Source organism: Scyliorhinus torazame, chromosome 9 (genome assembly GCF_047496885.1).
Source record: "Scyliorhinus torazame isolate Kashiwa2021f chromosome 9, sScyTor2.1, whole genome shotgun sequence".
NCBI classification, from domain to species: domain Eukaryota; kingdom Metazoa; phylum Chordata; class Chondrichthyes; order Carcharhiniformes; family Scyliorhinidae; genus Scyliorhinus; species Scyliorhinus torazame.
In genome coordinates, this window is record NC_092715.1 from 269564776 (window position 1) to 269584846 (window position 20071).

At 48.0% G+C, this 20071-nt stretch overlaps 1 protein-coding gene across 4 annotated transcripts in view; it reads right to left on the bottom strand.

Annotated features, from left to right (window-relative positions):
• The window catches only part of LOC140429915 (MOB kinase activator 3B), a 220385-nt gene that overhangs the window by 122241 nt on the left and 78073 nt on the right, over positions 1 to 20071 (bottom strand). The window contains exon 1 of one of the 4 annotated variants that reach the window (XM_072517488.1): positions 14005 to 14079. The exons of 2 other annotated variants lie outside the window; for them this stretch is intronic. The gene's annotated coding sequence lies outside the window, so the exon portion shown is untranslated. Of the gene's footprint in view, positions 1 to 12615; positions 12720 to 14004; positions 14080 to 20071 lie in introns of those variants that run through there. One more of the 4 variants, XM_072517486.1, reaches the window with a different exon arrangement.

The following is a 20071-nucleotide window of genomic DNA, read 5'->3' on the forward strand; positions in this document are numbered from 1 at the left end:
GAATCACAAATAATTAACATATTCAGCTGAAATACTTCTCAGCGATTTTAACAGGGCTGTTAACCCAAAGATAACATCATTACCATACCACTGTTTATTGTGAATGGTGTAAATTCGCAAAGTCCAACCCCCTTGGGTCACTTTGATTGGTACTTGGATATGCGTACCACGTTGGGTGGTACAGTGTCACATGGATCAGGAAAATAGCAAGTTTGATCCTTGATCTCTGGTAAAGTTAACAGATCTCAACTGAGACGTTGGGGGCGGGGGGTGAAAAGGTAAAGGCAACGAGAGAAAAACAGGTGGTGAAGGGTCAGCCTTAGCTCAGTGAGTAGCATAATTGCCCAGTTTAGAAGACTGTGGTTTTCTGAGATTTGAACATATAACCTCAGCTGACATGTCAATGCAGCATTGAGGACGGCTGCAATGTCAGAGGGGCCACCCTCTGGACTTGACGTTAAACTTAAGCCCCCTCCATCTCTCCAATGGATGCAAAAGTTCCCATTGCACGATTCAAAGCAGGGCTGGAGAGTTTTCCCACTGTCCCGATCAACAATTATTGCTCAATCAACATCACTAAAACAGATGTAAGGGTGGGATTTGCCAACCGACCAACGTGTGCTTGTCAGTGGCGGAGGTGACCCTCCAACCGATTGACCGGCCCCACTGTTCTCAAGAGGATTTCCCGGTGACTGCACCCTTCCTCGCCGGGAAACCCGTGCGCTGGCGTAGGACCGGAATATCCCACCGGCATGAACAGCTGGTAGATCGCGCCCCAACTGGCTATTGTCACATTGCTACTAATGGCAACTTACGACACCCAAATTAACAACCATGTTCCCTGCATTCCAACCGCTACTACTCTTCATAACAAAGTGTTCATCCAAAACAAATGGAATTCCATCCTTTAAGAAGGGCGAGAGAAAGAAACCAGGAAATGACAGACCCGTTTGTCCAACATGTGTTGTGGGGAGGTTACTGGAATCTATAATTAAGGACAGGGTGACTGAGCACTTAGAGAAATTTGATCAGAGAGTCAACATGAATTTGTAAAATGCGGGTCATAAGTAACAAACCAGCGAATATTTTGTGGATGTAGCTAAACCAGTAAAGAGGGGAGTGTCTATGGATGAGGTTTATATGGACTTTCATAGGGCGGCAAGGTAGTGCAGTGGTTAGCCCTGCTGCCTCGCGACACTGAGGACCCGGGTTCGATCCCGGCCCCGGGTCACTGTCCGTGTGGAGTTTGCACATTCTCCCCGTGTCTGCGTGGGTTTCACCCCCACAACCCAAAGATGTGCAGGTTACGTCGATTGGCCACGCTAAATTGCCCCTTAATTGGAAAAAATAACTGGGTACACAAAATTTTTTAAAAATTGTACAGACTGTCATAAGGAATCTGATAAGGTTCACCGATCACTTGCTGTCTCTTTAACCCTCTCTCCTCTAAGACACAGAAACCTACTCAACATGACCCTTTTGACAGGGCAGCTCTTCCCTGGAACATCATCCTAATTGTTACATTTAAATGGGACTTGATTTTCATTGACGAAGCTGGGCAAGTGGTTAAAGTATCAGCAGGGGAACATTTTGCAGACAGTGATCGTTGGAAAGGGGGCGGAGGAGATTTACCAGGATGATGCCTGGGCTGGAGAGTTTTAATTATGAAGAGAGGTTGGACAGACTGGGATTGTTGTCCTTGGAGCAGAGGAGACTGAGGGGGGACAGGATTGAGATGTATAAAATTATGAGGAGTATAGATGGAGTAGACAGGAATAAACATTTCCCCTTGGTGGAGGGATCAATGACCAGGGGGCAGAGATTTAAGGTAAGGGGCAGGTTTAGAGGGGATGCGAGGAAAAACCTTTTCACCCAGAGGGTGGTGGGAGTCTGGGACTCGCTGCCTGAAAGGGGGGTGGAGGCAGAGACCCTCGTAACATTTAAGACACATTTAGATGTGCACTTGCGATCCCAGGACAGACAAGGCTGTGGGCCAATGCTGGAAAATGGGATTAGATTGGTTGGGTGGTTGTATTTGACCGGCGCAGATGCAATGGGCCGAAGGGTCTTTTCTGTGCTGGATAATTCTATGACCCTAACCCACAACCTTCCAACTCCCAAGGTCAATCTGCCGTAACTAAGCCACAGGTGACACAGAACTGGTGAGAGTGGGAGGCAGGAGCTGGTTTAATTGTCAAACCCAATTCTCAAAAAGAGTAGTGTGAGAAAAAAGACAAACATGTTGATAATAATAATCTTAATAAGAATCTTTATTGTCACAAGTAGGCTTACATTAACACTGAATGAAGTTACTGTGAAAAGCCCCTAGTCGCCACACTCCGGCGCCTGTTCGGGTACACAGAGGGAGAATTCAGAATGTCCAATTCACCCCACAGCACATCTTTCGGGACTTGTGGGAGGAAACCGGAGCGCCCGGAGGAAACCCACGCACACACGGGGAGAACGTGCAGACTCCGCACAGACAGCGACCCAAGCCGGGAATCGAACCTGGGACACTGGTGCTGTGAAGCAACAGTGCTAACCACTGTGCTGCTGTGCTTGTGCTGACCGTGATGGTCAGTCAGTTTAAAGAAAAGACCAGATTGTAAAATGGTTGATTTAGCTCAGTGGGCTAGACTGCTGGTTTGTGATGCAGAATAAGCCAGCGAGTTCAATTCCTGTACCAGCTGAGAATTCTGAATTCTCCCTCTGTGTACCCAAACAGGCGCCGGAATGTGGCGACTAGGGGCTTTTCACAGTAACTTCATTCAGTGTTAATGTAAGCCTTTTCACAGTAACTTCATTGAAACTTTGTGACAATAAGCGATTATTATTGTTATTGAATTGCTGTTGATCAAGCCAGTGCTAGCCTTAGTATGCTTCAAGGTTGCAATAAGTTAAATGTAAGTATATTTCTACTACATGTAGAATCTTTTTCAAAATTTTTATAATTGAGGAGCAAATTTAGTGTGGCCAATCCACCTGCCCTGCACATAGATTTCATAGAATTTACAGAGCAGAAGGAGGCCATTCAGCCCATCGAGTCTGCACCGGCTCTTGGAAAGAGCACCCTACCCAAGATCCACACCTCCACCCTATCCCCATAACCCAGTAACCCCACCCAACACTAAGGGCAATTTTGGACACTAGGGGCAATTTATCATGGCCAATCCACCTCACCTGCACATCTTTGGACTGTGGGAGGAAACCGGAGCACCCGGAGGAAACCCACGCACACACGGGGAGGATGTGCAGACTCCGCACAGACAGTGACCCAAGCCGGAATCGAACCTGGGACCTTGGAGCTGTGAAGCAATTGTGCTATCCACAATGCTACCGTGCTGCCCTCACATCATTGGGTTGTGGGGGTGAAATCCACGCAGATGCAGGGAGAATGTGCAAACTCCACACGGACAGTTGCCCGGGGCCGGGATCGAACCTGGGTCCTTGGCGCCGTGAGGCAGCTGTGTTAACCAAACTACATGTAGAATCTGCAGCACAGAAACGGGAGGCGGGATTCTCCCCTACCCGGCGGAGTGGGCCACAACGGCGCTGAGGAGTGGCATCAACCACTCCGGCGTCGGGGTGCCCGGTAGGTGCGGAATCCTCCGCACCTTCGGGGGCTAGGCTAGCGCCGGAGGGGTCGGCGCCATGCCAATTGGCGCCAAAGGGCCTCCGCCTGCTGGCGCGAGTTGGCGCATGCGTGGGAGCGCCAGTGTGCGCTGGCGTGATCCTAGTCCATGCGCAGGTGGGTTCTTCTCCGTGCCGGCCATGGCGGACCATTACAGCGGCCGTGCGGAGGGATAGAGTGCTCCCACGGCACAGGCCCGCCTGCGAATCGGTGGGCCCCGATCATGGGCCAGGCCACCGTGGGGGAACCCCCCAGGGTAAGGACCTGTTGTGATTTACGCCGGCAGGGCCTGCCGAAAACGGGCGCCCGCTTGGCCCATCGCGGGCCGGAGAATCGCCGGGGAGGGGGAGGGGGGGCTGCCAACGGCCGCCGACCGGCGCGATTCCCACCCCCGCCATTACCCCGGCGCCGGAGATATCGGCAGCCGGCGTCGGGGCGGCGAGACGGGATTCACGCAGCCCCCCGGCGATTCTCCAGTCCGGTGGGGGGGCGGAGAATCCCGCCCGGGTTGTTTGGTTGACTGGTCAATGGTCACTCTGTAAGTGCAAACATTTTTACCTTAACAGATTACGCTCATGATTAAAATGAACACCCTGTTTCATCTCCATCAAACCCTTAGGGCAACTTCACTGCAAAGTGCCACTGTCATAACATCTTGGCAAGTTCAAGATATAGCACATCAAAATGTTTCAAACCTTCGCATGGTTCCTGGTGGCTGATTTACAGCTATAAATAAACATGCATTCTGTTTGATTATATATTTGTTCATGGGATGCGAGCGTCATTGACAAGGCCAGTGTTTATTGCCCATTTTACTCCCAGTTCAGTAAACAAGTTGAAGTACCTTCCCTTGTATTGTACGATTAAGATAAGTACCGCAACATGAAACAGGACAGATTTACAATTTTCTATCTCTACTGGAACTAAACTTCAAACTGATCTGTTTGAATAATTTATTGACAACATAACCTTTGGTTAAAATATGTGCACTCTGAGTTCTGTTGCTATAGAGAGGCAGAACCTGTAATATCAGCTTTGTTCCGATTCCTGGTGTGCCCAGAAAGCAGGCACTCTGCTGGTGTCCCAAGCTTGTTCCTCTCCCAGGTGGGACACACCATGCACAGTAAATTGCTGACGACAATGCCATAACTAATTTGATAAAAGGTTAAAGTCTCTGGGGCATTTTGAAACCTACGTCTCCTGTCCAATGTGGAATTTAAAAAAATAACAGTTAGGAAATTTAGTTGCTATGAAGTCGCATTGAAACTGATGGTTTAGAGGAAAGATGGACAACGTCATTGTCTATATGGCGAGGGGTTGCGTGCAGGCTGGAGTGCTCCACAACATGTCCCCACATGCAGTCCTCCCAGCTACCAGTTAACAGAGGATCCGCAGCAATTTAAGGATTACAAAATATTCATAATGGCATTACAATCAAGTAATGCAGTATTTACTGATCGGAGCAGCTCTCCACTGCAGTCAACTGACTCTCTGGTAAAGGCTGGATCTGCTGCTGTGCCAACATTTGAGTAATTTTGTTTATTATTTTCTTTCCTTCTTTCTGTTAATTTAAAATTCCAAAGTTTGTTACAACAGATAGCAGTCCTGGCAGAATGCCAACACATCAGAAAACACTTCACAAATTGGCAGACTGTCAGCCAGCTTCAAAGTTTGGCTCTGGTTCCGATTCAAACAGTTTGTATTCCAACACTCCGCCATAGAGTTAATGTTCCACCATGAAGGAAAGTGTGGTTCTCTCAGCGTCTGAGCATTATTGTATGAGCGTTTGCATTAACTTGGATTTCACAATGGTAATAATGGTGAAACTGTCACCATTCACCAATATTGCTCCACTAAGTGATAGCAACCTGGGCAGTTCACAGGCACAGAAATCTAAAAGTTGAATAGGTGCTTCTCTATGGGTTGTGCTGTTGAGGTCCCCTATAACACTAATCAATGGAAATCAACTGTAGTGAATTTCCACTCTTAGCTCTTAGTCTTACTGTTAATGCTGCAACTGTATAGAACCATAGTTGGAATTGTGTTCAATTCTGGTCGCAACACTACCAGAAGGATGTGGAGGCTTTGGAGAGGGTACAGAAGACGTTTATCAGGATGTTGCCTGGCATGGAGGACATTAGCTATGAGGAGAGGTTGAATAAACTCGGTTTGTTCTCACTGGAACAACGGAGGTTGAGGGGCGACCTGATAGAAGTCGACAAGATTATGAGGGGCATGGACAGAGTGGATAGTCAGAAGCTTTTCCCAGGGTGGAAGAGTCAATTACTAGGAGGCATAGGTTTAAGGTGCGAGGGACAAGGTTTAGAGGAGATGTACGAGGCACGTTTTTTTACACAGAGGGTAGTGGGTGCCTGGAATTCGCTGCCGGAGGAGGTGGTGGAAGCAGGGGCGATAGTGACGCTCAAGGGGCATCTTGGCAAATACATGAATAGGATGGGAATAGAGGGATATGGACCCCGGAAGTGTAAACAGTTTTAGGTTAGACGGGCAGCAGGGTCGGCACGGGCTTGGAAGGCCGAAGGGCCTGTTCCTGTGCTGTACTGCTCTTTGTTCTTTGTAAAGCCCTTGAAAAAGTTGCACCTTGCTGAATGAGATGTAACTGAGTTTTTAATGGCGTCTTAACTTTATAATTATTGCTAAACCTCCACTGACCCTGGTCACCCTGTCAATCATAACCAAATGAAGCCGAAATCAGAAGTGTTCTTGTCTACAAATAACAAGTGAGGGAACAGCTACGTCACAATGGTTTAACGTTTTTATCATAATTGTGTTAGACTGATTTGTTTATCAAAGTATTAGTAGACTGTTCCATCCGGTACTTAATTTACTAATGGAGATTTTGAAGTTCTTATAATAGACATGCCAATCCAGATCCAATTCCTTTTGATGGTAGGTTGAACGGTCGACATGTTGTAGTTTTTGATTTTATTCTGGAGGTAATCTTTAAAGAACAAGTCGAGATAGAAAGATTCCCTGGCGTTCTCCCTCTTTCTCTCCTTGTTTTTTTCCATCACCAAACCTATCTCCCTTGGCGTGATTGATGGCCAGGGCTCCACAGCTGCCCCTGAAGGCAGGACTGTCATCAGAAATTCATCTCATGGGGAATAATAGGTGCAAAGTTGCATCTTGCAGAGTCCGCTGCTTTGCGACATTACTCAGCCGTCACATTTTTAGTCTGTAAACTTACTACATCCTCCAAAATTAAACTGAACTCAAACTGATAAAGCCACTTCATTCTTCAAATCATAAACTGTTCATGAGTTCAGTAGTGATGTAGGAGATTAAGGGATGATATAATTGTGGTGTTTAAGATGATTAAAGGATTGTAAACAGTGAAGACTATTTCCTCTGGTGGGGAAGAGTCCAAAGGGCAGAGAACCTTCAAATTAAAGCCAGGCATTTCAGGGGTAATGTTTCACAGCTACAAATCCTGTTTGAAGTATAATCACTAACCTAAGGAAACTGCTCAAGGACGCGACACGGTGGCACAGTGGTTAGCGCCGCTGCCTCACAGCGCCAGGGACCAGGTTTAATTCCGGCTTGGGTCACTATCTGTGCGCAGCCTGTACGTTCTCCCCTTGTCTGCGCGGGTTTCCTCCGGGTGTTCCGGTTTCCTCCCACAGTCCAAAGACGCGCAGGTTAGGTGGATTGGCTGTAATAAATTGTCACTTAGTGTCCAAGGACGTGCAGGTTAGGGTACGGGAATGGGGGGGGGGGGTATGAATAGAGTGCTCATTTGAAGGGTCGGTGCAGATTCGATGGGCCGAATGGCCTCCTTGACCAGGGTTAGCGGAGGTTCTGCACTGTAGAGATTCCATAATTCAAGAGTCTTCTGTGGCATCGCCCACAGGCAGAAATTATGTAAATATATTTTCATTCCCTTTTGCCCAGTGACCACCTCCTTTTTGGGGGATTTTCCTTGTATATCTTTGCATTTCCCTCTTTCCGCTCTTCATCTCTCGCTCTGGCTCCCGGAGCTTCGGTGAGCTCCCAGTTTGCCTCAAATTCTCACCCTCAAAGGACCTCCTTTTTCCTTCTGTCTTCCACATAGAATTGCAAAGAACTTAAAACACTTCCTGTCTTTCAACCAGTTAACATCCATTCTGCTACCTGACCTAACATGCACTAAACGTATTGATTAATATCTTGTCCACCTCATATGCCTCTCTCACAAACTCGCCCTTTTCAGCACCTCCTTTTCACCTTGATCCCCCTGGAGAGACTATCTGACAACCGCACAGATAATTAGTTTCTCCCTGACTCTCGGTGCGGGGTGGGAGCGGGGGAGCCAGTGTCTGATGATCTGCTTCGGGATGGGAAAAAGATTTTTGCTCGTAAATCCAGACAGAGTGAAACAGAAGAATTAAATTATAGAAAGCAACCACATGACCACTGAATAACATTGACGTGGATTTCAAAATGCTTGCACAACACATTGTTGGAACGACATCAACCTCGGTGCTCGCAAAATACTGTCGCTGAGGGTGATTGTCTTGTGGTGTTAGAAGCATAACATTGGTGGAATCTTTCTCCAAAAATAACTCTGATCTTCATGGCATCCCGAAATCAGAGACCAAGATGATGCACAGCAATAGCTTGAAGCAAACAGCAAAATATTACCACTGAAATATTGTTTCCATAGTTACTGGCTGGAAGGGAAAAACATAAACAGGCTGTGATTGATGCAGCTGTGCACACAGGTCACAATCCTGCTTCTTCAACTCATCCCATCAGCATCTTTCAAATATTTGAAAGAATTTTCAGAACATTGCAAAATACGGCATGGGCTGTATGGGTCGAATGGCCTCCTTCTGTGTTGCAAAGACTTTATAAAAAAGACTCTACAATGATAAGTTGATACAATGATATTTTGATGGGGTGATGATGCGATGAGATGATGTCGAGTGGCAGGAGGTTCATGTGGACCATAAATACTCGAATGGACCTATTGGTGAAATTCTCTCAAAAAATGATTAAGTGACTTGAGGTAAAGTCCGCTTTAATGGTCCATTTAGTGGGATGTTTCCCGGAGCGTGCAGCTATTTTCAACGGCACTTTGCCTTTTTTTTGGTCTCGAGGAGATTCTCTCTGCCGAGGCCGCACTTAGCGGGATTCTGCTGAAAGACTCCTCGCCGATCGGGACGCCATTTTGACTGGTTACCCCGATCATTGATCATTCCACCCCCCCCCCCCCCCGGTGACCTGTAAAATTGGGCGGGATTCACCGACCCCCCCCCCCCCCCCCCCCCCCCCGGCCGGGTCGGAGAATCGCCGGGGAGCGGCGTGAATCCCACCCCCGCCGCCCGCCGAATTCTCCGGCACCAGAGATTCGGCGGGGGCGGGAATCGCGCCGCGCCGGTCGGTGGCCCCCCCCACCCCCTCCCCCCCCCCCCCGGCGATTCTCCGGCCCGCGATGGGCCGAAGTCCCGCTGCTGTCATGCCAGTCCCGCCAGCGGGAATTAAACCACCTCTCTTACCGGCGGGACTCCGTGGGGGCTCTTTTTTCCCTCCGCCTCGGCCATGGCCGATGCGGAAGTGACCACCCCCTTGCACATGCGCTGGGATGACGTCAGCACCCGCTGACGCTCCCGCGCATGCACGGATTTCCGCCGGCCGGCGGCGCGCCAACCACCCGGCGCGGGCTTAGCACCTCAAGGTGAGGGCTTGGCCCCTAAAGGTGTGGAGAAATCCGCATCTTTGGGACGGCCCGACACTGGAGTGGTTCCCGCCACTCCAACTCGCCGGGACCCCCTGCCCCGCCGGGTAGGGGAGAATCCCGGCCATTAAATAAATGTAAGAACGGCAAGGGTGAGTTAAATGTCCAAGTCAACCACTAGGGGGAGCTAGATGTACAATTATGTAAGACATTGATGCCTTGGGGGAGAGAAGTGAAGGAGATAGCTAGAGTACAGACTGAAGGAAAGATAGTGTGACTGAGAGCAGATCATAGTTAATGTAATAAAGTAGATATTAGTAGTAGATGAGTGTAGATTATATGTTAATTATTAACTGTGTATTATAAAAGAGTAAGTGTTGAATCCAAATTAGTAGAGTTAATGAATTTCTAGCTTTGTTCAAGTTAAAGCTGTTCTGTGGTCTTTGTGAATACTACGCCAACCATCTTGAATTTAACAACACAAAGAATACCACACACACCACTTTCAGGCTCCTCCTGTTTTTGTGACCCACCGCCCCCCCTACCTGGAAGGCCCCCCCAGGCCTGATGCCTGGCAGTGCCAACCTTGCACGTGGGCACCATTTAGTACTGGTCCACACAAATCAACCAAATAGACTAAGCATAACAGCACCTGGGTGCATCTCCATGACCACTGGAGACCCCTGGGTGGTCGGAGATGGTGCAGGGTGGCACCCTGGCACTCACCCTAGTAGTTGGGTACCTTGGCACTACCTGCCTGGCACCCTGGAAGTGCCACCTGGGCACACAGGCAGTGCCCAGACGACATTGTCAGGATGCCAGGTTGGCACTGCCAGTGGGCAGGCCTGAAGGGGCCTTGCCAGGTAGGGGTGGTGTTTACCAGGGGCCTCCCTAAGGTTGGGTGGTGAGAGGGTGGAGCTGAATTATTGCGGGGTGTGGGGGTGTGGGGGTGGGGGGAGGGGGGGGTGGGGGTGGGGTGAGGGGGATCAGGGCTGCCGGACAAAACGGCACTGCACACCAGCAGGACATTCTTCTAAGTGCGGCCTTGGTGGGCCCCATGACTAAAATGATGGCAAAGTGCCGTTGGATAGCGGGATGCTTCTCGGAGCTGGGACACACCCCGCTAAATGTGCCGTCGATCAGGCTTTAACTTGATCCACTGAATCGCGCCCTTAATCTCCAGAACAGAGAATTCCAGGTGGAGTCCATTTAATTGATAATTAATTTTGTAAATAATTCTTGAACCATGAACAGTGAGAAATAGTCAGTAGGATTTGAACTTGCTTATGAAAACATTGAATGATCAAACTGTTGCCTTAACCACTTGATTACACGCACCGACAATCGGCTCCTAAATATCAGAGCACAAGTGAATCCCCAATTAATATCCACCACTTAAATACAATTAAACTCTCAATTTATATACAGTTAATTCTTCTATCTATTAAATGACCATTGCCGCTGTAGTCATGTTGTTTGCAAGACAAAAGCATTTGTTTACAAAATGGCAATTGCAACTCCATTAATAAAGCACCTCTAATGTGGTAAAATGTCTCAAAGCACTTCACTCAACATTTTCCAAAGGTGCAGATGACTATAACCCAATAAGGGCAGCACGGTTGCACAATGGTTAGCACTATTGCTTCACAGCCCCAGGGTCCCAGGTTCGATTCCTGGCTTGGGTCACTGTCTGTGCGGAGTCTGCACGTTCTCCCCGTGTCTGCGTGGGTTTCCTCCGGGTGCTCCGGTTTCCTCCCACAGTCCAAAGATGTGCAGGTTAGGTGGATTGGCCACGATAAATTGCCCTTAGTGTCCAAAAGGAAAATGGTTAGGTGGGGTTACGGGGACAGGGCGGAGGTGTGGGCTTAGATAAGGTTCTCTTTCCAAGGGCCGATGCAGACTTGATGGGCCGAATGGCCTCCTTCTGCATTGTAAATTCTATGATTCTATGAACAACAGGGCTGTTAAACGGCATCAGTTCCATGTTTGACAAGTGAACGTTACTCAGCAACCAACATGATTTCGGGAAACGTCATTCTGCCGAGGACCTCCCGATTATGATACATTTCCTTTGAAATGTACTCTTGTATCCAAATGCTGGTTGACTACATGGGCGAAATTCTCCGGAAACGGCGCGATGTCCGCCGACTGGCGCCCAAAACGGGGCCAATCAGATGGGCATCGCGCCGCCCCAAAGGTGCGGAATGCTCCGCATCTTTGGGGGCCGAGCCCCAACATTGAGGGACTAGGCCGACGCCGGAGGAATTTCCGCCCCGCCAGCTGGCGGAAACGGCCTTTGTTGCCCCGCCAGCTGGCGCGGAAATGACATCTCGGGGCGGCGCATGCGCGGGAGCATCAGCGGCCGCTGACAGTTTCCCACGCATGCGCAGTGGAGGGAGTCTCTTCCACCTCCGCCATGGTGGAGACCGTGGCGGAGGCGGAAGGGAAAGAGTGCCCCCACGGCACAGGCCCGCCCGCGGATCGGTGGGCCCCGATCACGGGCCAGGCCACCGTGGGGGCACCCCCCGGGGTCAGATCGCCCCGCGCCCCCCCCCAGGACCCCGGAGCCCGCCCGCGCAGCCTTGTCCCGCCGGTAAGGTAGGTGCTTTAATTTACGCCGGCGGGACAGGCAATTTATCGGCGGGACTTCGGCCCATCCGGGCCGGAGAATCGAGCGGGGGGGGGCCCGCCAACTGGCGCGGCCCGATTCCCGCCCCCGCCTCATATCCGGTGCTGGAGACTTCGGCAACCGGTGGGGGCAGGATTCACATCAGCCCCCGGCGATTCTCCGACCCGGCGGGGGGTTGGAGAATGTTGCCCCCTATCCTTCACCCAAGCAGAAAGTGATCCAAGCTGATTTTGTATTGGACAAAGCAAATCTTGAACGAAGAAATCGATGTGAAAGGCTGAGGCACACACTGCAAATCACTGTCATTTCAGCGACGGCACTTCTACAAACAATTACATCAAAATAAAATGGCTCACTGTGTTGGTCACAGACGTACTGGACACTGCAGTGAAGTAAATACATTATTTGGGGCAAGTATGGCGGCACAAAGTTAACAAATGAACATTTGCCCGCCGCTATGGTGACCAACTTGCAGCAAATTCCTTTTCATTGACGATAAGGTGTTCTAATTTGTTTTTAAAAAGTACAAAGTTTAGTTTCAATCACATTTTATCACTACTGTACAGTTTGAAGCTCCATGTAAATAACGCTGTGACGTGTTCCCCATTAACACCCGACTGTTTGATTTCCTTCTCACTGCCGATCATATCACAGGCATAATGATCAAAAAGTACTTACTGCTTCTCCCAGCAACTTCCCTGTTCTCCCTCACCATCCCCTTCCTTCCCCTGACCCCGCTGTTTTGTTTTAAATGTGCCAAGGCGTGACTTCTGAATCCTCTGGGACAGTTGATTACAGAGTCTCTAAATGGTCAAAGATCAGGCACTGCTTCCGGGCTGAGGAGTGGCCATGATGCTGTCTTTCCTTTTGGCAGAATATTCAAAGTGCGATGGGTTTAGATTAATCTGTAAATCATCGGCCTTCTAACCTCACACAGTAAAACTGTCGCTTCCACCTTCACAATGCAATGAACCGACTGAGAATGGAGTTTGGGGAGTTTTTTCAAATTCATTTACGGGTTGTGGAGGTCGCTGGTTAGACCAGCATTTATTGCCCATCCCTAGTTGCCCTTTAGAAGGAGGTGGTGAGCTGCCTTCTTGAACCGCTGCCGCCCTCGAGGTGTCGGTGCACCCACTGTGCTTTTCGGGAGGGAGTTCCAGGAATTTCCTCCAGCGACAGTGAAGGAACAGTGATATATTTCCAAGTCAGGGTGGTGTGTGACTTGGAGGGGAATCTCCAGGTGGTGGGGTTCCCAGGTATCTGCTGCCTTTGTCCTTCTAGATGCTACATGGGCAGCACGGTAGCGCAAGTGGCTAGCACTGTGGCTTCACAGTGCCAGGGTCCCAGGTTCGATTCCCCGCTGGGTCACTGTCTGTGCGGAGTCTGCACGTTCTCCCCGTGTCCGCGTGGGTTTCCCCCGGGCGCTCCGGTTTCCTCCCACAGTCCAAAGACGTGCAGGTTAGGTGGATTGGCCATGCTAAATTGCCGTTAGTGTCCAAAAAAAGATTAGTAGGGGTTATTTGGGTTACGGGGATAGGATGTAAGTGAGGGCTTAAGTGGGTCGGTGCAGACTCGATGGGCTGAATGGCCTCCTTCTGCACTGTATGTTCTATGTTAGTGGCCGTGTGTTTGGAAGGTGCTGTCTAAGGAACTTTGGTGAGTTCCTGCAGTGCATCTTGTAGATGGTACACATGGCTGCCACGTTTGTCGGTAGTAGAGGGTTTGAATGTTTGTGGAAGGGGGAGCAATCGAGCGGGCTGTTTGTCCTGGATGATGTTGAGCTTCTTGAGTGTTGTTGGAGCTGCGCTCATCCAGGAAAGTGGAGAGTATTCCGTCACATGAAAGCTAACTAACAGTTCACGATAAATGCTAAATAACAGTTCACATCCAAAAACCTGACTCGATGCAATGCAGGCAAAAACTGGGACTTAGGTCCCAGTTTATAATATCTTCCTTATACAAATTACATTCACTTTATGTCAGGTTGACCTAAACAAAATTCAATTGCCAAAGCTGCTCCAGATTCACTTCGATTTGCCGGGGAATAAGTATTTAAAAGCGACATACCTGTCATATTGGATGTGGAATGCCAGTGTCAGCTGTGGCTCAATTGGTAGCATTCTTGCCCGGGTGTTCCAAGGTCATGGGTTCCAGGCCTTGAGTCCAAACACCAGGGCTCATTGTGCTGTTGGACGTGCCGTCTTGTTGGGTGAGATGTTTAAACAAAGTTCCCATTTGCTTGTTTGGGGGATGTAAAGGATCCCACGGCGTGATTTGGAAGTAGAGCATGGGAGTTCTCCCCAATGTCCTGGCCAACATTCATCCCTCAACCCACATCATAGAAAATAGATGACCTGGTTGTTATCGTGTAGCTGTTTGTGGGATCTTGCTGTGCGTGCATTAACCCTTGTGTTTTCCTGCATTACAGCAGCAGCTGCAATTTGAAACCTACTTCATTGGCTGTAAGGTGCTTTGAGATATCTGGTGCTTGTGAAAAGTGCTTTATAATTGCCAGGCTGTTTTAAAGTACTTTCTGTCGGAGATTCAACTTTGTTCATCATTCCCAAGATAATTAATAAGATTTTTTTCAAACCTGCATCAAAATGTATTCAATGTAACTGAACCCAGCAATGTTCATTTTGAGATAATATGGCAGCATGGCAAAAAATTGTTTGGATGTAGGACATGATGGAATTCCATATAAAAGTCAGTCTCGGCTGCACAAGGCACTGAATAAAACCAAGGTGTTTACCTGTAGGGCTGAGGAAAATAGAGTTTGAATCATCCTGACAATGTATTGTGTTTACTGAGGCATTGGTAGCAATTGGCACCACAACCCTCTTGTCCAAGGAGCAAGATGACTTCGAAGAAAATGTTCACAAAATGTGTATAAATAATGTTTTGGTGGTTTTCAGATGACAACAGAGTCCTATTGTTTGTTTCGCCTGAGTAATTTGGCATAATTCGATATTGAGCAACACTTCTAAGCACATGATGCTCAGAGGAACAGTCAACAAAGCTGCACTGGCGGGAATATCAAAGGAAAGCCTGATCCTTGTAACAAATGAAAAATGTTGTCAACGCGCAGACGACTGGAAGGTTTTTGACATACATTACAAATGTAGATAAACACAATAGTCAAATAACTCTGCCTGTCATAAAGCAGCCACAGGACGGGCAGCAGTGGCGCAGTGGTTAGCACTGCTGCCTCGCGGCGCCGAGGTCCCAGGTTCAATCCCGGCTCTGGGACACTGTCCGTGTGGAGTTTGCACATTCTCCCCGTGTTTGCGTGGGTTTCGCCCCCACAACCCAAAGATGTGCAGGCTAGGCGGATTGGCCGCGCTAAACTGTCCCTTAATTGGAAAAAATGAATTGGGTACTCTAAATTTATTTTAAAAAATAAAGCAGCAACAGGACCAAGTCACAGTTACAAAAACGTTATTTTACTCATTCTCTCATGGGATTTGGGGATTGTTGGCTGGGCCAGCATTTGTTGACCATCCCCATTTGCCCTTGAACTGGATAGATTATTAGGGCCATTTCAGAGGGCAGTTAAAAGTCAACCACATTGCTGTGGGTCCGAATCACCTGCAGGCCAGACCACATAATGATGGCAGATTTCCTTCCCTCGTAGGCATTAATGAACCAAGTGAGCTTTTACAACAATCAATGATAATTTAATGATCAACTGTTAGGAAATAGAAAGGGGTTAAACAATTTATATTTGTATTGTGAATGTTAGGAATGAAGTATAAGTTTAAGCTTAATTTGTGTTTCTGCATTTGTGTGCTAAGAAAGGGTTAAAATTCAGTTAGCTCCATGTGAAACAAAGGTGCCTGCATGTCGGTAGGTTTTAATTTCACTTTAAACTGTACCTGCATGATCATTGAGGTGTTACAACACGACAGCAATTATAGGAGTAAAAACAAAAGAAGCTGTTGCTTAGCGACCAGCAGCTCACACTGAACAGAAGTAGCATTTTTGAGTTTAGTTGGAACCAGAGTAACCAAGAAGCAAAATGATGTTCATGGAAGCTTCCAGCACAGGCAGGATAATAAACTAAGGGTCAGAAGGCAAGTCCCAGAAACTAAAGAACAGTCAGAAACCAGGGAATAAAAAGCAGAGCCCCAGGCAGCACGGTAGCATTGTGGATAGCACAATTGCTTCACAGCTCCAAGGTCCCAGGTTCGATTCCGGCTTGGGTCACTGTCTGTGCGGAGTCTGCACATCCTCCCCGTGTGTGCGTGGGTTTCCTCCGGGTGCTCCGCCGGAGTTTCCTCCCATAGTCCAAAGATGTGCAGGTTAGGTGGATTGGCCATGATAAATTGCCCTTAGTGCCCAAAATTGCCCTTAGTAATGGGTGGGGTTACTGGGTTATGGGGATAGGGTGGAGGTGTTGACCTTGGGAAGGGTGCTCTTTCCAAGAGCTGGTGCAGACCCGATGGGCCGAATGGCCTCCTCCTGCACTGTAAATTCTATGATGAAAGCTGAAGTAAAAGGGACCAAGAACTGGAATCTGAACCAAGTATTGTTGAGGGGATTAAAGAAAGGGGCAAAGAGGAGCTCCTAGTTAAAGGCAAAACTGAATGGTGCAGACCTGGGGACATTGGCTAGCAAGAAGCTAAACATCTGAAGTAACCCTAAGGTTAGTGACAACCTTAACAGGTGGAAATCAGAGTTCAAGTGGGACCAGGTGGCTCACAGTGCAACAAGCATCTGGGGGGAATTTGATGAGAAATACGTGGGGTTGTTTTGGGTGATGTCTGTCTTTTAGTTTCAGGGTGCAGTGCAAAAGTTGCAATTTGTTGCATGGAATTGGTTTTGTGACAATCTATATTCCACCTGCAGATCCATCGGGCTTGACTGCGCAAAATATCCAGCACTAATTTCTCAAAAATCTCATTTGTGTTCACAATGAGAGTTTTCAAACAGGTAAGGGAGTGACTAGGCAGGCAATGAGGTCCAACACTTTCCTTAACTCCACTGGCCAAGTGAAAACTGAAATAAGCCCAGTTAGAAGTTGACACAAGTGGGGGAATTGAATGTCGACCTGGTAGCGAGTTTGAAGTTGGGGGGTGTAATTGAATCCGGCGGGAGGGTGCGGGATGGGGACCCTGCTGCCTTCCCATCTACACCCATTTAAGTCCGGAGCAGGGAGACGTGGGGACAGCCTTCTCTCCAGGTTCTAATTGAGGGTCTTAAGATGGCAATGAATCCATATTCAACTAGCAGTAAGCCAGGCCAGGGAGTCGCCATGCAGGGAACCCCAAAAAATCAATGTTAGATTTACTTGCAGGCTTCATTCAAAGGGGGGAACCAACCAGGGAGCAGGCTGTTCTGGATCTAGTGTGGTGTAATGAGGAGGGGTTAATTAATGACCTCATAGTTAAGGCAGTAGTGACCATAATATGGTAGAATTCAAAATTCAGTTTGGGGGTGAGAAAGTAGAGTCTCACACTAGTGTTCTGGAATTAAACAAAGGAAATTACATTGGCACAAGGACAGATTTGGCTCAAGTAGACTGGGCAGGAAAGCTAAAAGTTAGGGCAGCTGATGGGCAGCGGCATTTGTTTAAGGAGTTATTCAATTCCTCACAACTAAAATATATCCCAGTGAGGAAGAAAGATGGTAAGAGGGATAAGAAACCATCCATGGCTGAGGACGGCACGGTGGCGCAGTGGTTAGCACTGCTGCCTCATGGCGTCGAGGACCCTGGTTCGATCCCGGCTCTGGGTCACTGTCCGTGTGGAGTTTGCACATTCTCCCCGTGTCTGTGTGGGTTTCGCCCCCACAACCCAAAGATGTGTAGAGTAGGTGGACTGGCCACCCCAAATTGCCTCTTAATTGGAAATAAAAGAATTGGGTACTTTAAATTATTATTTTTCTTAATCCAGGGCTAAACAAGAAGGTCAAGGACATTATAAAGACATAAACTAAATTATATCATATTGCAAAGGCCAGTGGCAGGCTGGAAGATTGGGAAACTTTCAAACGTAAACAAAGGGACACTAAAACAGCAATAAAAAAGTTAAAGTAAATTACAGAAAAAAAACTAGCGCAGAATATCAAAAAGGATAACAAAAGCTTCTACAGGTACATAAAAGGGAAGAGAGTTGCTAAAGTGAACGTTGGATAAGGTGCCGCACAGAAGGTTAATTCACAAGGTGGGATCACCTGGGATTAGAAGTAATCTATTAGTTTGGATAGAAGACTGGCTGTCGGACAGGAGACAGAGAGTGGGGGTAAATGGGTCTTTTTCTGGGTGGCAAGATGTAACTAGTGAGAGGGCCACAGGGCTCGGTCCTTGTACCCCAGCTATTTACAATCTATATTAGCGACTTGGATACAGGGATAGAAGGTTCTATAGCCAAATTCGCAGTTGACACAAAAATAGGTGGGACAGTAATTGCAATGAGGAAATTAGAACCTTACAAATGGATATAGATAGGTTAGGAGAGGGGGCCAAAATGTGGCAGATGGAGTTTAACGTGGATAAGTGTGAGGTCAAGCATTTTGGCTGAAAAAATGGGAAGGTAACTTATTATCACAGTAACTTCATTGCAGTGTTAATGTAAGCCTACTTCTTTCACTAATAAAGATTATTATTATTATTATCTAAATGGGGAGAGACTTCGGGGAGCTCCATTGCAGAGGGATCTGGGAGTCCTCCTGCATGAGTCACAGAAAACGAGCACACAGGTGCAGCAGATATAAAGAAAGCAAACGGAATGTTGGCATTTAGAGCTAAAGGAATAGAGTATAAAGGTAAGGAAGTGTTGTTGAAACTATACAAGGCATAGGAAAGACCGACCGCACCTGGAGTATTGTGGACAGTTTTGGTCCCCTTATTTGAGGAAAGATGTAGTGGCATTGGAGGCAGTTCAGAGGAGGTTCACTGGGTTGATTCCAGAGATGAGGGGTTTGTTGTATGAGGAGAGATTGAACAGTTTAGGCCGATACTCTCTAGAGTTTAGAAGAATGAGGGGAGATCTAACTGAGGTATACAAGATGATAAAAGGTATGGATGAAGTAGACGTGGAGCTGCTACTTCCTCTTGTGGGGCATTCTAGAACCAGAGGTCATAGTCTTAGGCTAAGAGGTAGCAAGTTTAAAACAATTTTGAGGAAAAACTACTTCTCCCAAGGGTTGTGAATCTGTGGAATTCACTACCCCAGAGTGTGGTAGATGCTGGAACAGTGAGCAAATTTAGGGAGGAGTTAGACAGATTTTTAATTGGCAATGGGTTGAAGGGTTATGGAGAACGGGCAGGACGGTGGAGACGAGGCCAGGATGAGATCAGCCATGATCACATTGAGGGTGTTAGGCTCGAAATGCTAAATTGCCGACTCCCGCTCCTCGGAGATGCTCTGGCTGATTTTGCAATCCAGCTCTGGGTCTGTAACATTGCAGCCAGTGGGTGGGACTCCCATCATCAACATTAAAATCCACCCATAGTTCAATAGAATACATGAATTCTATTCATCCACAAACACCATTATAGTTGCTGCCAACTGCTGGGTCCACAAATCTCACAATCCTCAAACTGTGACGCATCCTGTTGAATCCGCGATAAGCAAAACGCTAAGACGAAATTAGAAATTACAGACAAGGTTAATTCAATACAATTCTAAAGCTCCTCCACTCTCCTAAGGGTTCCTGCCCTGACCTGCAGCTAGGCCGGGGGGTGTTTATACAGCAGGGGCTCTCATTGTAGCGGGGAATCCCCGACCCTTTAAAGGGGAAGTTCATATCCCGGGGAGGTCATGGAAAATCGTGTTGTCCTGACCCCGGGACCCCCATTGGGGCGATGACACATCCCTTTTTATATTGCTGTTTATTCATCCAAACGTACAGATATCTTCCTCCCATCTTCCCGACACGGTTTCCTTCTACAAGCACCAAACCTCGTACAGGCGACCATTCTGTAAGTATGACGTAATGACATTACAATAGAGATGGACTTTGACAAGGAGGCATCCAGGCTCAAAACGTCAGCTCCCGTCTCCCTCCACAGAGGCTGTCAGAACTGCTGCGATTGTCCAGCATTTTCTGTTTTTGTTACAACAGAGATGGATACTGTTTTCGCACAATGTTCACCCATTCAGGATAGCGGTCAGTACTGAGGGAGCTACCT